Source organism: Anas acuta, chromosome 3 (assembly GCF_963932015.1).
Source record: "Anas acuta chromosome 3, bAnaAcu1.1, whole genome shotgun sequence".
Lineage (NCBI taxonomy): Eukaryota > Metazoa > Chordata > Aves > Anseriformes > Anatidae > Anas > Anas acuta.
In genome coordinates, this window is record NC_088981.1 from 58882908 (window position 1) to 58897303 (window position 14396).

Sequence of the window (14396 nt, forward strand, 5' to 3'; positions counted from 1 at the left end):
TTCAGGGCTGTGGCACATACCCTAGGCTTTAAGGTATCCTGACTCTGCTAGCTCGAGCATTAGGAGGGAAGGACTGAGGTACAGAGGAACACTAAAGAGCAGTTTGACTGTAGTTCAAGCCATGTAGACTGTACCAGCACCCCCTGGGTGTCCACCTCCAGCATGGGGAAGATGGGAAGAAGAACAGAGGAAGGATGAGCAGTGGTATCCGGTGGCATTCCCATTGGATCTACTTGCCAAAGAGCACCCTTGTCTCATCCAAGTGGGAGCTACATCTCTAGGGAGATCCTCTTTTCTTCACTGCTACACTGAATCAGGAGTTGTAAAGTTCCTATTTTCTCAGGTCCCTTTTGTACCTCATTAAGGCATCTCAGAGAGTTTCTCTGCTTCACAAATTCTGTCCTTTCAGGCCTCCTTAAAAATAGCTGTAGGGCCCTGAAGTATGCCATTATGACAGTCTGAGAAACTTGGAAAGGAGAGTTTGCAAAAATATTTACTATGTGAACTCCCTTCTGCCTGTCTTCAGAGAAACTGCACTAAGTGACCAAGGGAGAAACTTGAAACCAAAGCTTCTAAGTCAATCCACAATGAAACAGAAAATCAACATGTCCTGAAATGACAACTGAAAAGTTATGTCAAAAGCACAAGTCTTCACAGTCTTTATAGTTTTGCAATCCTTTTTTCTTCCCCAATTTGTTTATGCATGTACTAATTGGATAAAAAATACAGGAGGATGACTTTCTGGTGCTTTGCTGACAGCATGAACTACTTCAGTTTAGTGCAGAGGTTCGACTAACTGCCTATTGTCAATTCTGACTGTTAGTCACTTTGATGTAAGCAAAGTTGGAAAATAAGTAAAGTCAGTCCTTTAGTCCAACAATACTCTCTAGCTGAGATCATAAGAATGTGTAATTTTGGCTGTAATACTTACATTTTATTTCTTCAGCCATTTCAGTATTGGGAGATTATTGTTTTATTGTATGTAGAAAGTATATATGATTTGTTTAAATTAAAGAAATCACTTTTGAAATTAACAGCTGTGAATTGAAAAGTACATAACACTGTGAGTATTTTCACTTAGTCTTTCACACTCCAACTTAATTTTGTGTAACTGACATGATAAGAATAATAGCATGGGTGAGACAGTTACCACAGTTAGATAAAGTGATAGACACGGTATCGAACTGAAATTATTCCTCTTAAAAATATCTTGCTCAGTTACAGATTTGTATATCAATAAATATACACACTTACTTCCAAGATCAGATTTTTTTCCTCAACACTATTCACAAGGTGTGCAGGCAACCTGACCTTCCCAGCATGCTGTAGGAGCTGGTATAAACAGAAGAGGTACCTGCTGTGCTTCGCAGCCTCAGAAGTAGAAAAATTCCAAAGAAACAAAGGGAGAAGGGTATTTGTGAATGTACACATAGACAAAATATCTTAAAGGAGAACCATAGATGGCCATTTTTCTCTTTTGAGTACTTGCTTATATGCATTTTTACACAGCACTACTTTCATGACTACATGAAAAACACCTAAAAAATTATTGACTTGGAGAATGATCTTGGACTCTGAAGCTGAACAGTATGTCTTCCAAAAACAAAGACAGAAAAGGACTTCTGTAAAGCAACCAGTGCTCAGAAGGTGCCTATGCACTCAGGGATGGAGGCATTTTGCAGAAAGGTCACTGATGTCACTTCAAGTCCAAGGCCTTGATATTTGCAGGCATACTATAATACAATTAACTACTCACCAATACGTTTTTGTGTTGATACACCTATCCTGTCTTTTTGTCACTGAAAAGAAGAGGTGAGATACTTTGTAAAAGTCTTGGCCAATCAACATAAAACATTGACAGCTTGCCTATCAACCAAGTTATAGAGGAAAATCTGGATGATGACAATCTGTGAAAATTTTAGAAAATAATTACTGTGATTAAAGTTCTGACTTAAGTGGAATTGAACAGAACCTCAGGAAGAAACTCAGAATGGGTCTGAACTGTGCCTTTGTCCTGAAAAATATATAATAGAGTTCTGCATGAGGGACAGCATACCTTACTGAGGCCTTTGGCAGTTGCCATCATCAACAGTTGAAAGAAAATAAGAAACTGATCTCACAGTGAGGTCTCTCCCCTCATAGTGAAGCTTCCTGAACCTGTCCAGGAAAGTCCAAAGGTTGAAGCCAAGAGACGCTTCCAAGCATCACTTCAAACACTTCACTGAAATGTTCAATGAAGTTCTGAGTGTTGAGGGGGACAGCCTTTGCCAACAGCAAAATAATATCTTGGTGAAATTTGTACAGCTGCATCCTCATAAAAAAATGCCAGATGATAAAGCATAGCTACACCAATGCCAACAAGAAGAATCAAGAGCATTAGACTGATGCCAACAAGTGCATTGCCAAGACTGAGTTCTTTGGTGATGTTTCTGTAATGTAAATCATGCTCAAGCAAGAATATTTCAGACTCAGGAAGCACAGTTTCTGTGGAGCTTTGCCCTACCATGACAAATGGAAGCACAGAGCCAGTTAGAGAAACACAGGAGAAAGTCATTCTGGGCCCAAGAAACTTTGGGCTTGGCACTAGTGAAAGCTGCTCTGACAATACCTGAAAGCCACTTCAGTGGATACAGACATGTGGGTTGTCCACAACAAAGAATATCAGGTACTGTTCAGAAGAGATTCTTGAGGCCAAATAGTAGAAAGGAATCAGATAACTTCAAAAAGGACTCACAAAACTTTCACCTAAAACAATGCAGATATAAAAGGTTTAGGGCAGTCAAAAATATGGAGTATATGCACTTTCGCTCTAGAGTGGAAAGTGGGGAACAGCTTGTGGCCATGGCTTATCAAACAGTAAGCTTTCTCGTGGCAAATGTTTGGCTGTATATACAGAGACAGTGTGAATGCAGATATGTGAGGGAGAATATGAAGGAAAATACGGTTTTGTAAAATGGCCTGCCAAAGACCTGGTTTTCTTTAGGGATTTTTGTCCAAAATTTCATTATTTTTTAAGCTGTTGTATATCAGGGAAAATATAGTTATGTGAGAAATATGTAAACAAGTCAGTATGACACTCATCATATGAATGGATAACTCATTTTAAGACAAAGTATAAAGCCATAATGTAGTTATTGCTCAACTTATACGTTTAAGTGGTGCCAGTATCAGAAAATGAAAACAGCTTAATATATTACAATATCCAACTACTGGCTTTGTGACCACTTCAGGACAAAGATTCAGTCTAATTTTCCCTACAGTTTAACAGAACACACGTTTTGGGCTCAGAAGAGCAGAATTCTTTTCCAGAGTCTGCCAAGTGACCTTCAACAAATCACTTCACTGTGCCACAATTCTCCACAAATTAAATACAGCATAATACTTGTAATTCCTAGCAAATCATTTCTGAAGTAACTGATCAAAGCACTAGAAATTATTCAAGTGTCATTACCTGTGTATGTTCATTTGAATGTACTGCTTGGCATGTTAATATTATAGACTTCATTATTTTTGTGTAAACATATCAGTATTTTAACCCAATTTCTTAATTTAATTAATATATTATTGTAAATTACCACAGCTGTCTTTCTGGTAACTTTTGTAAACACCTGAATGACGTAAAGTGAGGCTGCTCTCCCCTATCATTATTTTTCAAGTATTCTGTGTTTCTCAATTTAAGCTTCTTTTAAAGTAGTTTCCCTCACACAGAAGGAAGGGGTCTAACAGAAATGCAGTTAGAACAGGCCATTAAGATGCTAACCCCTTCATCCACCCCTGCTGGAAACCTAGTAGAATTGGTAAATGGGAACAGGCATGCAATTTTCAACTAATACAGTGTGCAATCCACCAGATCAGAGCAAGTTCCCTTTCCCTGTTGTTAAAGCCAAGACTCCAGACTGAAACTGAGAAGCCTTTATGCCTTGTTTTGTGAATCTGGAAACAAGAAGTTCAGGGAAAACAGGCAGTACAGCTAAGGCACAACATGTCAATACTCTGGTACTCATGAGAGAGTTTACTGGCTCATCATTTTTAAAATTAATTGGATCATATTCATTCTATCACAGGATAATCCAGGCTAGAATAGAACTCTAGAGATTTCTACTCCAACCTTCTGCTCAAAGCAGGGTCACCTGTGGGGTCAGTCAAGGTTGCTCAAGGCTTAATCTATCCACATCACAAAAAACTACAAGTATGGAGAACGTACAGATCCACTAGGCAAATTTTTCCAGTGTTTGATTGTCCCCATGGTAAACAAGTTTTTCTTTATGGACAGTCAGGTATGAGATATGTATATATGTCCATCTTGCTTCATAAATGCTGTCTCTTGTCCTCTACCATACAGTGTTCTGAAAAGTCCGGATCCATTTTCTTTTTAACTTCCTCATGGATAGGACAAGACTGCTGTTAAGTCTCCCCAAAGTTTTCTCTCTTCCAGGTTGTACAAGACCAGTTCTTCAGCCTTACCTCACAAAACAAGTACTCCAGGCCTTGATCACCTTGGTTGTCCCCTGTGGAACTTACCCAGGTTTATCAATGTCTCTCCTAAACTGGAGGGGCTTGACACTGGATACAGCATTCCTGATATTGTTTCATGAGTAGGGATCTTCTAAGTGCTTAGTAAAGGGGTATAATTCCTTCCCTTCACCTACTGGCTGTGCTCCTGTTAGTATAGATCAGGATACTGTTGGCTTTCTTTGCTGCCAGGGCATGCTGCTGGCTCATGTTCAGCTTGCTGCCTGCCAAGACTTCCTTGCCCTTTTCTTCAGGGCCCTTTCACTGTCTCTCTCTAACAGTCCTTAATGCACAAAAAGAATCCTGTGCTCATAAAAGCCAAATTCCTGTCAACAACATCAGCCATGTAACCAGATGTTTATCCACAGAATCTGTCTCCTCTCCTCTCCTGTCTGACTTTCCTCTGCACCAGCAAGATCGAAGAGAACACTACCTGGGCCTCTATGCCTTTGACCCTTACTCCCAAAGCTGTCTAGTCATTCTTGATGTGCCCAAGGTCCTCCCAAAAGTATTAATGCTGCCAATGTAATTCAGCAGCAAGAAAAATAGTACAAAGGCCAGACAAGCCTTGGCAGTTTCCTTGCAACATGCTGGATCTGAGTTCCCAGCAAGCAACAGATCTCCCTAGACAGGAAGTCAGGTCAGCAAACTGGGGCATCTGTACCTTGCAGAAGGGAATCCCCCAATGCTATCAGTTCTGGGCCTCCTCTTGGTGCTAATGTGTAGTTCTTCAAGTGGCTCTGATGCATCCCTAGGGATGGCTTTCTTCCCTTTTTCTGCTACCAGCACACTGAACCAGTGCTGCAACTTCAGATTTGCCAGTTGGGAAGTCATCCTCTTCTTGCTGAAGCCACAAGCTTCCTGCCCTTCCCAGCCTGGAGCCCTCCATTTAATACACAGCTGACCACAGTCTCTGGCTGCCCTTCCCTCTTTGCAGCTAGATATTCAGGCTCTTGCTCCTGTTATGCTATGCAGTATTTTCTCTTGCTCTCACAGCTCCTCACCTTGGCAAAATATCTCTGTCACGCACCTTCTGCAGGCAAGTGCACCGTTTTCCCCGGCTCTAGACTCTGGGAGAGGCACCAGGCACTCTCTAAAATCTGGGGTGCTTTGTCTTCCCACGGGAGCTGACTTGAGTAGAGGCCTCTGCTGTGCCTGGGGTAGTTGCTCCATTTGGTGCTGAGAACTGTGCCCAGTGGTGCAACACTATTGTTAACGAGTCCCATATGGTCTTCAGCTAACTTCTGGCTCCTTTCTGTGTGCCCTTCTGGGCAAAGAGCTGCTTCTAAGAGCTGTACCTTGGGACATATGCTCTGGGACTACCAATTATGTGGCTGCCTCCTAACACTAGCTGAATCCCCTAACACTAGCTGAACTAGTGTTGACTCTCCTTAACCAAGCTTCTCCTTTTCCGACAGCAAAGGCTGAATCTGGGAATGACAGAAAAGCTCTCAGAAGATCTAGAAACAAAGCCCAGAACTGCCCAGCAAATGGCAAGCACTGACAGGGAACATCAGGCCAATGAGCACTGCTGTTCCCCGGCATGTGCCTGACCCCATGAATGACCACTCTGATTGCCAAGTCCCTCTTTGCAGCTCCTAAAGATTATGTTCCATAATGGCCAATAAAATAGTAGCTGAAAGCCCATCACAGGCACCTCTCCTGCTCCAGGATTAGGTGGACTCTTCCACCACCACTGGGCCCCTTCTCATGAGACTACAAACCCACCTGAAAACCTCCTGGCAGTGATTCAGTTTGCTAGATACCACTGCCTGCACTGCCATCGCAGAGGCTGGAAGCCTGGCAAAGGTGACGGCCGCTCCAGGATAAAAGTCTCCCCTCTACCCCACCAGCTGCTTTCCTTCTTGCAGGACTATGAACCTGCCAGAACACCCCTAAAGCACTTGTCTCTTGTGAAGGCCATCACCACACAGCTGCATCACCTCCACAACAACTGGAAACACACCACAGGCATCTTCTGCACCCTGTCAAGATCTCCTCACAAAAATCTCTTTTCAGGAGACTATGAGACTGCCCCAATGCCCTCTGAGTGGGACTCACTTAGCTCATGACTGTGGTTACCACCATGTGCTGCTGCCACAGGTATTGCCAATGACATTCCTGGAGAAGTCATCACCTGATTGTGGGAACAGGTTCACATTTTCTACCTTCCAATAGCAGTTGGTTTTGAAGAAACTACCTGGTTTTGTTAGCATCTCAGACACTTCATTGTTAAATTCTTCAGAAACCTTGGGCAGAGAGTTTCAGGGCTTACATACTGTTCCTTTTTAACTACTGTTTTATTCCAGTACTTCTTCTTGGATGCTTCAGTTGTTGAAAAGTGCTTTATCTTACTTAGACAAAAAGTGGATAGAAAATTCCTTAAAATGTCAATTGTATTTTGGAAATGTTAAGAGTTGGTTGAACTGCTCACCTAAATCAGTAGATAAGTCCTGGGGAACAACAACTCTCAGACATTACAAGAAAACAACATTTTCAGCCATGTTCTAAATTTGACTTTTTAGACATGGTTCCCAGTGAAACTCAGGGCCAAAGAACGAGGCTTGCTGTTAGATATTGTAAGGCCTGCAAAGCAGACAAGGAGGCTGGGCCTGACAAATGGTATTTGTCTCATAGTTCATTTGGCATTGTACTAGGGTTGTTGGCCTGCAGTTAAGGCCAGGGTTCAGGTCTGATTGTGTCAGATTTTGAATTTAGGACAGTCAAGACTGAAGACATGTTTATCCCAGAAACTGCTAAGAGTGGTGCTGATGCAAGCAGCAAAGAAAGATTCATGGCAAATGACTGGGCATCTGGTGGTCACTGGACTGTAGTTACCTAAGATTAGTATTATGCTTAGGACTTACGACACCAGGGCTGCAAGATTTTGCTTTGCTGCCGCACTTAACAGACGTAGTATAAGAATAGTGGCAAGGGTGAATGGAACCAGCTAAGTGTTGCATCAGTCACTTGGCAGGGACTATAACTGCTTTGAAATAGGTTTAAGGTTATGACTTGTTAGAATATGGGCTGAAAGTTAGATTTAACGATGGATCCTCTATGGCCTAGGGTGAGATCTGATGCTGGGAATGTTGGAAATGCTGAGTTGCTTATGGAGGCTTCTACAGAAGTGTGGATCTTGCAGCTGTGGTCAATTCTAAAACTAGAATTGAATTTTAAACAGTGTTGTGTACTGGGGTCTCATTCCTCTCACAGGGAGATGTCATTTGTGTGCACTTATGTTGGGAAAGTATTCAGCTTTAGTGCTGATTCTGCGAGACTTAAAGCAGTAGAAAATAGCTAATGCTGGGCGAAACAATAGCTTATGTTAGGACAATTATGGACTATTTGGCTATTACTAACTAGGAAAAATGTGTTAAGGGATTCTAGCATAAAAATATGTTACAGTAATCATGTATATTTGGTCTGGTGGTGACAATGAATTATAAATTTTTCCACTTAAATGTTGGTATAAAGCACACAGTAATTGTGCCATCACTGTCCTCCTCCTCCTCCCCAACTTCCTACCTTTTATCTCAGAAGCTGAATGGCTTCAAGAAGTCAGTTAACAGCTGTGACATAATACAGAAGGCCATCTTTCTATGGCAGTGAGCTTTGAGTGGCAAAACACTATGGTACATGTTAATCCCATGTAGATTATTTCATGTCTTTAATCAGTGTGTCCAGATACTAATATTGCCATCTAATTATTAATGTCTTTTTTCTTGTAATATCTAACACACCCTGGGGGAAAAAGTGCTTGATGAAGCCAGACAAATATTATGGCATCATTTCCCTTTTTTCTAATTTAGAACACATTACTGCTATTGCAAGATGATGTTTCAGAGGATAGTTTTCTGTTTACATGCAAGAGGTGTAGTATTATTGATCTAAGAAAATACTAAATATTTCATATCTTAATCAAAAAATAATTTTAAGTCTCTGCAGTTCTCCTGTTTTCTTTGAATAAAGAAAAAAAAAAAAAAAAAAAAAGGAGTTTTAGTCTTTCAGTCAGTAGGACTATTAAGTTATATTTGCTCCCATGGTCCTCAAGCTTGGGCACCACTAATACATCTGAGGATGTACTCTTTAACAATCTACCATGAATTGAACTTAAATAACTAGTTGTATAGCAAGGCAATTAATAGTGAATTTATTAGTGTGCCAAGAGTACTTTTCACTGTAATGTGGAAAATTTCAGCATGAAATTGAAACTTTTTAAATAAACCTCATAAGATACTTAACAGGGATTGCAAACTTCAAATGTTCTTTATATAATAATTACCTCTGTTAAATAAGTAAGCTTACAGAAAGTTTAAATTCCTCAGCAGCTTCTCATAAGCTATGACCTTGCATGTGACCACTTTAAAACAAAAACAAAAACAAACAAAGTGACAAAAATGATATAAATCTAATGAATATTTGCAGCAGGTAGGATGATATTGGATTGATTCAACACTGCTCATTAGTCTTCAGTATCAATTAAGACACGATGCCACTTCATATTCAATATTCAAAATGTACAGAAACAGTTGTGACTATTTTTAAACTGAAAATATTTGATCTGTTTAAAAACAAAGAAACAAACAAACAACAACAACAACAACAAAAAACAACGCAATGCTTTCCCCAACTTGCTAGGTTTCCTTGGGTTTCCTCAGGAAAAAGAAAAAAGCAAAACCACAGAGTTGAGTGGGAACCAGAAAATCAGCTGGCTTTCATCTCCTTGTAATAACTCTGCTAACTTCTTTTTTTAAAGCTTTTCTTATACGGAACTCTAGGTACACGAGAGGCAAAGTTGTTTTCTTAACTTAGACTATTCCATATTCCTTTTGAAAAGGAACCTTACTTTTGAGACTTTTAGCCTCCACTTAGAGTATAACAATGAGATAATCTGTTTTAAAATAGATATGCTATTTTACCAGTGCATCACTTATTTCAGTACTGGATAGAGTTATACAAACCTGTCAAAGTCAAAATAAAACTGTATTTGACTTCATTCCCCTAAGGAAAACAATACACAGACAAGACAAAGTAGAGGTGAGAACAAAGCTCTACAAACAGTACACATAAGCATATCTCATTCGATTTCTGTTCAAAACTGTTAGTTTTGAATGCAAATGACATAAATGTTGGCTTTGTATTTTTCTCACCCAAGAGGGAACATGGTATCTTTACGTCTTTAATATTTTTTGTGAATGTACAACCCAGTTTACATCCTTATGTTTGCTTTGTGACAAATCTGAAAAGCAAAGTTTCTGCAAAACAGGTGAAAGATTTAAGTCTGAGTGATCCTCATGTATAGAGGGACAGTGAACTATCAGCAAAATATCCTTCAGAATATAAGAAAAAAAAAACACATCTTAAATAAGGAGATATTATGAGGGTTCAGGAAGAAACTCCCTTTCTCTTCAGTTCCAGATGGACACTGAAACTAGTGCCAAATGAAAATTATTCTTCCATTTATTAGTCCTCTATTAGATCTTAAGGAGATCCTGAGATTCTCAAACAAATATAATGCACCTATAACACACACACAGCTAATTTCTAGACCTTTCCTAGTCTCAAATCTACATACCCTGACTCTTCCTTTCAGAAAGTAATGATTCCTTCCCTGTTTGCCTGAGAAAGTCTTATTTTCCACTCTCTATACTGTCATCATTCCCAAGAAAAAGCACGTATATACTTTCTATCAAGTAAGCAGCCTCAATCTTTTATATATGTTAGCCAGATACATAAATGGTTCTTCATTTGGCCACGATCATTATTTTCACCAAGAATGTTTTCAAAAGCTTACTTAACGTAGAAATGTTACAATATTCTAAGAATAAGTTTTTTGTTTGTTTATTTGTTTTTTATAAAGAACATCTAGTGTTCTGATTTTTGGATCTGTCTTTGATTATTATTTTTTCTCAGTTTTCTCATCCCTGAAGAATGTATGTATGTAACAGTTTGTTAACTTGCCAGCTTTGCCTGGAGTATGAATAGGACAGTTCAAGGCAATCCCCGACCAGCAGATCCTCTCCCCATAGAGAAAGACTTTACTAATGCTCATTAAAAGAGGCTTCTTTCTTTCCCCAAATCTGGCATCCAAGCTGCAAGCCAAAGCCATTTCAATTTAGTTGAGATGTTCCCACCAGATTCTTTGGTACTTCCCAATCTATAATGGCATGACACTCCAAGAGGAGTCAGGAAGTGTTCTCACCCACAGGGGAATGGAACATCTATTATCTGCCTCCATGAAACTGAACTTCCTAGCAGAAAAGATGTAGGAGAAAAGTAAAAATAAGTTTATTTCAATATAGTACAAAAGTTACATTACAAAGAACATATTACTACATCTGGAGAAAAATAGAAATGTCAAAAAAACATACATACTGTCTGTTGGATACTTTGTTTGGAATGTCTCTTCTTTTGCATGGTTGGCAGAACTAAGAATTGAAAATAGTGGAAAATTTTCGCAATGGCTAGAAATGTGACCCAGTTCTTGGAAGGACTGCACCCCCAGGCACAGCCTCCCAGAGTTAAGAACTACCATTTGGAGTAGGAGTAAGGAAACCTCCTGGAGTATAAACATACCCTTGCATATTTCCTATGATCTTTAATCTTGGCAGTTATTTCAATAGCGATAACAAATTTTAACTTCTCTGCTAATGAAATGTAGTTTGTTGCCTAAGAAGTAGTCACTTGCTGGATGGATGAAGAGATCTTCATTCATCAACAAAAACACATTTTTATACTGGCTTTTAAGTGTAAACTTAGCGTGGTAGATAATTTTTTTTTTTGGACTTGTGCACACAAGCTCATCTGACTACTTAATTTTTCTATAAAATATACATTTGAGGGCCAATTATTATATAATTGCATGATAATTTATTCAGTTTTCTGTCAGCTCTTTGTAACAATAACACATGATCATTAATGAGAAAATGACAGAGATAATGGTATGCTTTTATCAGGTGCATCTGAATCACAGCTAGTCTCCATTGAAATATGTCACCATAGCAAAGACGAGAACTTCATCTTATGCTACAAGAGTTCACAATTCTGCATTTATCAGATCCCTGGCCTCCAAACCAAATTTGTCCCTTGAGACTGAGAAGAACAAAATGAACTCATTTGTTTTTTCTAAGCCACCAACTCAGAGCACTTCCAACGCCTACACAAAGATGCAAAAGTAAAGGAATATGAAGAGAATTACTCTGACAGTCACGAGTTTAAAAAAAAAAAAAAAAAAGCAGAATTCCCTCAAGCAGCTGGACTTTCTTCTTCTCCTTTACTGGTTCTGAGAACAATCCAGACTCCTGAAATCCTAAGGACAAAGCATGGCCTGTCTCCCAGGACAGTTCTGCTACCACAGAGATGGCCAAGAGAAGGCTATTGGGGAACTAAGGACAGTCTTTCAAGCAGCCCTGTAAGACTGCAATTGTAACTACAATTCCAGCTAAAATCTACTAATTCATGAAAGTATCATGACAGTTGTCAGTGTAAATGACTTTAGGTTAAAGTGCTATCTCTGTCTAGCTTTGTATCAGTGTGAAGCTTGAATCATCAAGCTCAACAGCCTCAGAAATGCCAGACCAAATGCAAGGTTACCATTTAAAGCAGTCTGGATACAAGGATACAAGACATCAGTATCTTTGTTATCAAATTGCCTTATATTGTAGTTGAGTAAAACTTGAAAAGCATAAGAAAGACATTCTTTAAAGTCTCAATTGAAAATATCTTAATATGTAACCATACAAACTCTAAAAAAAGAAGGTAATTCTCAGTGCCACAAAAAAAAAAAAAAGCCTACTACTTCATATTTTTTGTATTACTAAAAAAAATAGGCAGTGCATTTACTCGAGTCTTTTTTTTTTTTTTTTTTTTTTTTTTTTTTTAAATCAAAAACTTAACCCTGAAACAAGCAAATGTCAGCTGCAAGCAACTTGAGTGATAAAAAACTTCTACCTCTTATGTGGCTCATGGGAACAATGGTACACACTAGAGAACAACTTGGTCCTACTTTCTGGCTGAGACACAGTGATATGTTAAGTATGCACTGAATCTTTTTGTTTGTTTGTTTGTTTAAATAGAAAGAAGACAAAATATAAAACTAATTCTCTAAAACAAGCAAGAAAGTCTCTCAGTTTACTTGAAGCAGCAGAAATCAATCTAAATTATTTGCCTTTAACAGGGGTCTTGTTATCTGAAATTGTTCATATCAGTTGTGGATGCCCCATCCCTGAAGAAGTTCAAGGCCAAGTTGGATGGGGCTTCGAGCAACAGGGTTTAGCAGTAGGTGTCCCTGCTCGTGGCAGGGGGGTTGGAACTCTTGTAAAACATTTCTGTTCCTTGAAGATTAAGCTATATGACCCAAGCAAAGAAAATGGTTTGGCTCTCAACAGTTACGACACTGGCTAAGCTGAGATGAATATTAGCAAGCAAACCATACCTGAAGCTACTGAAAGAATAAAAAGATCTGCCAAACAAGCCAGAGAAAATGTTCCCACATCCAAAGATAAGGATTAATATGAGCCTGAGAAAAAGAACAAAATCTCTGATTTAACAACAAAAAAAATCTGCTCCACCTCAAAGCTATTTTGATGTCTAATAGTGCTGAAGTCTGATACTTCACAGGAAGATTGGAGGTAAAAATATAACGTTTTGTTGAGTACTAATCTTTGTATTCTGAACTCTGCAGGCACATCTTCAGGATAATAACTGAAGTGGAATAACTGGTGATGCTGAGTTACAACTATTAAGAGTGTGCTGCAGATAACGTAATTACGATTTTCTCCCTAGAATGTCCAAGAAGGATGAATCCAAGAATGGATTTTCAGAGGCAAATTTTCCATAGTGACCATGACTTGTCATAGCCCCCTAGTTTCTCTGCCTTTCAGATGCACCTTCCATTCCTAAGTACCTCAAGACAGTCACCTCAGTTGAGTCACCTCACTTTTCATTCTAATACAGAGAATTAGTCCTACACTGTAATACTTTTACAGATCTGGTTTTGTAATCCTTCTCTGTACTGTCTCTAAGAACTTCAAAAGCTGAATAAGGGCACCTATTGAAGAGCAGAGAAAAGAGTAAAGGTTATACACAGGAAATTATATAACAATCAGTTTAGCAGCAGTTTCCTATAAAAAAAAAAAAAAAAAAGTAATGAAATGAATAATCAACCCCCTAAATGACTGAAGTAACAACCATCATGGCTGTGTTGAAAATAAATTGTTTCAGATTATACAAAACTTTCTGTGAGAGGGTAAAAAGCTTTGGGTATTAGATAAAGACAACAGCTGGCACACGTCCATTTCTTGTAAATTTTTGGTAGCCTCACATATGACTTGCATAAGCAAGTCATAAGATACCTAGCCTTGATAAAATAAGCATATGTATGATATAAAAATGGTTGAAAAACAATTCAGAAGTAGCTATCATTAATTCGCTGTCAAAATGGAAGGCTGTATCGATGAGATTTGCAGGAGTCTACCCTGGGTCTGATACTGTTTGATGTACTAGCTATTAACTGGATGGTATAATAAAGAGGAAGATTTTTAAACTGGCAGTTACACCAATCTGTGAGGAACTGCAAGCATTTTAGACAAGAGTGCTATAATTCAAAGTAATCTTGACAAACAGGAAATAAATCTGAAAAAAAAGAGAATGCAATTCAGTAAGGACATGCGCAGGACAACATGCAAAACAATAAGCATGTATACAGCTTGGCAAATGTTTAGCTAGCAGTTCTGCTGAACAGGATCCAAAACTGCAGGGATCAAGAGCTGTAAGTGAGTCAATAATACCAATGTCATTGGAAAAAGCATTTATGACTACAATCCAAAAGACCTGTAAAGCAGTTATTTTGCATTTTCAACACTAAGACACTAGCTGTAGTA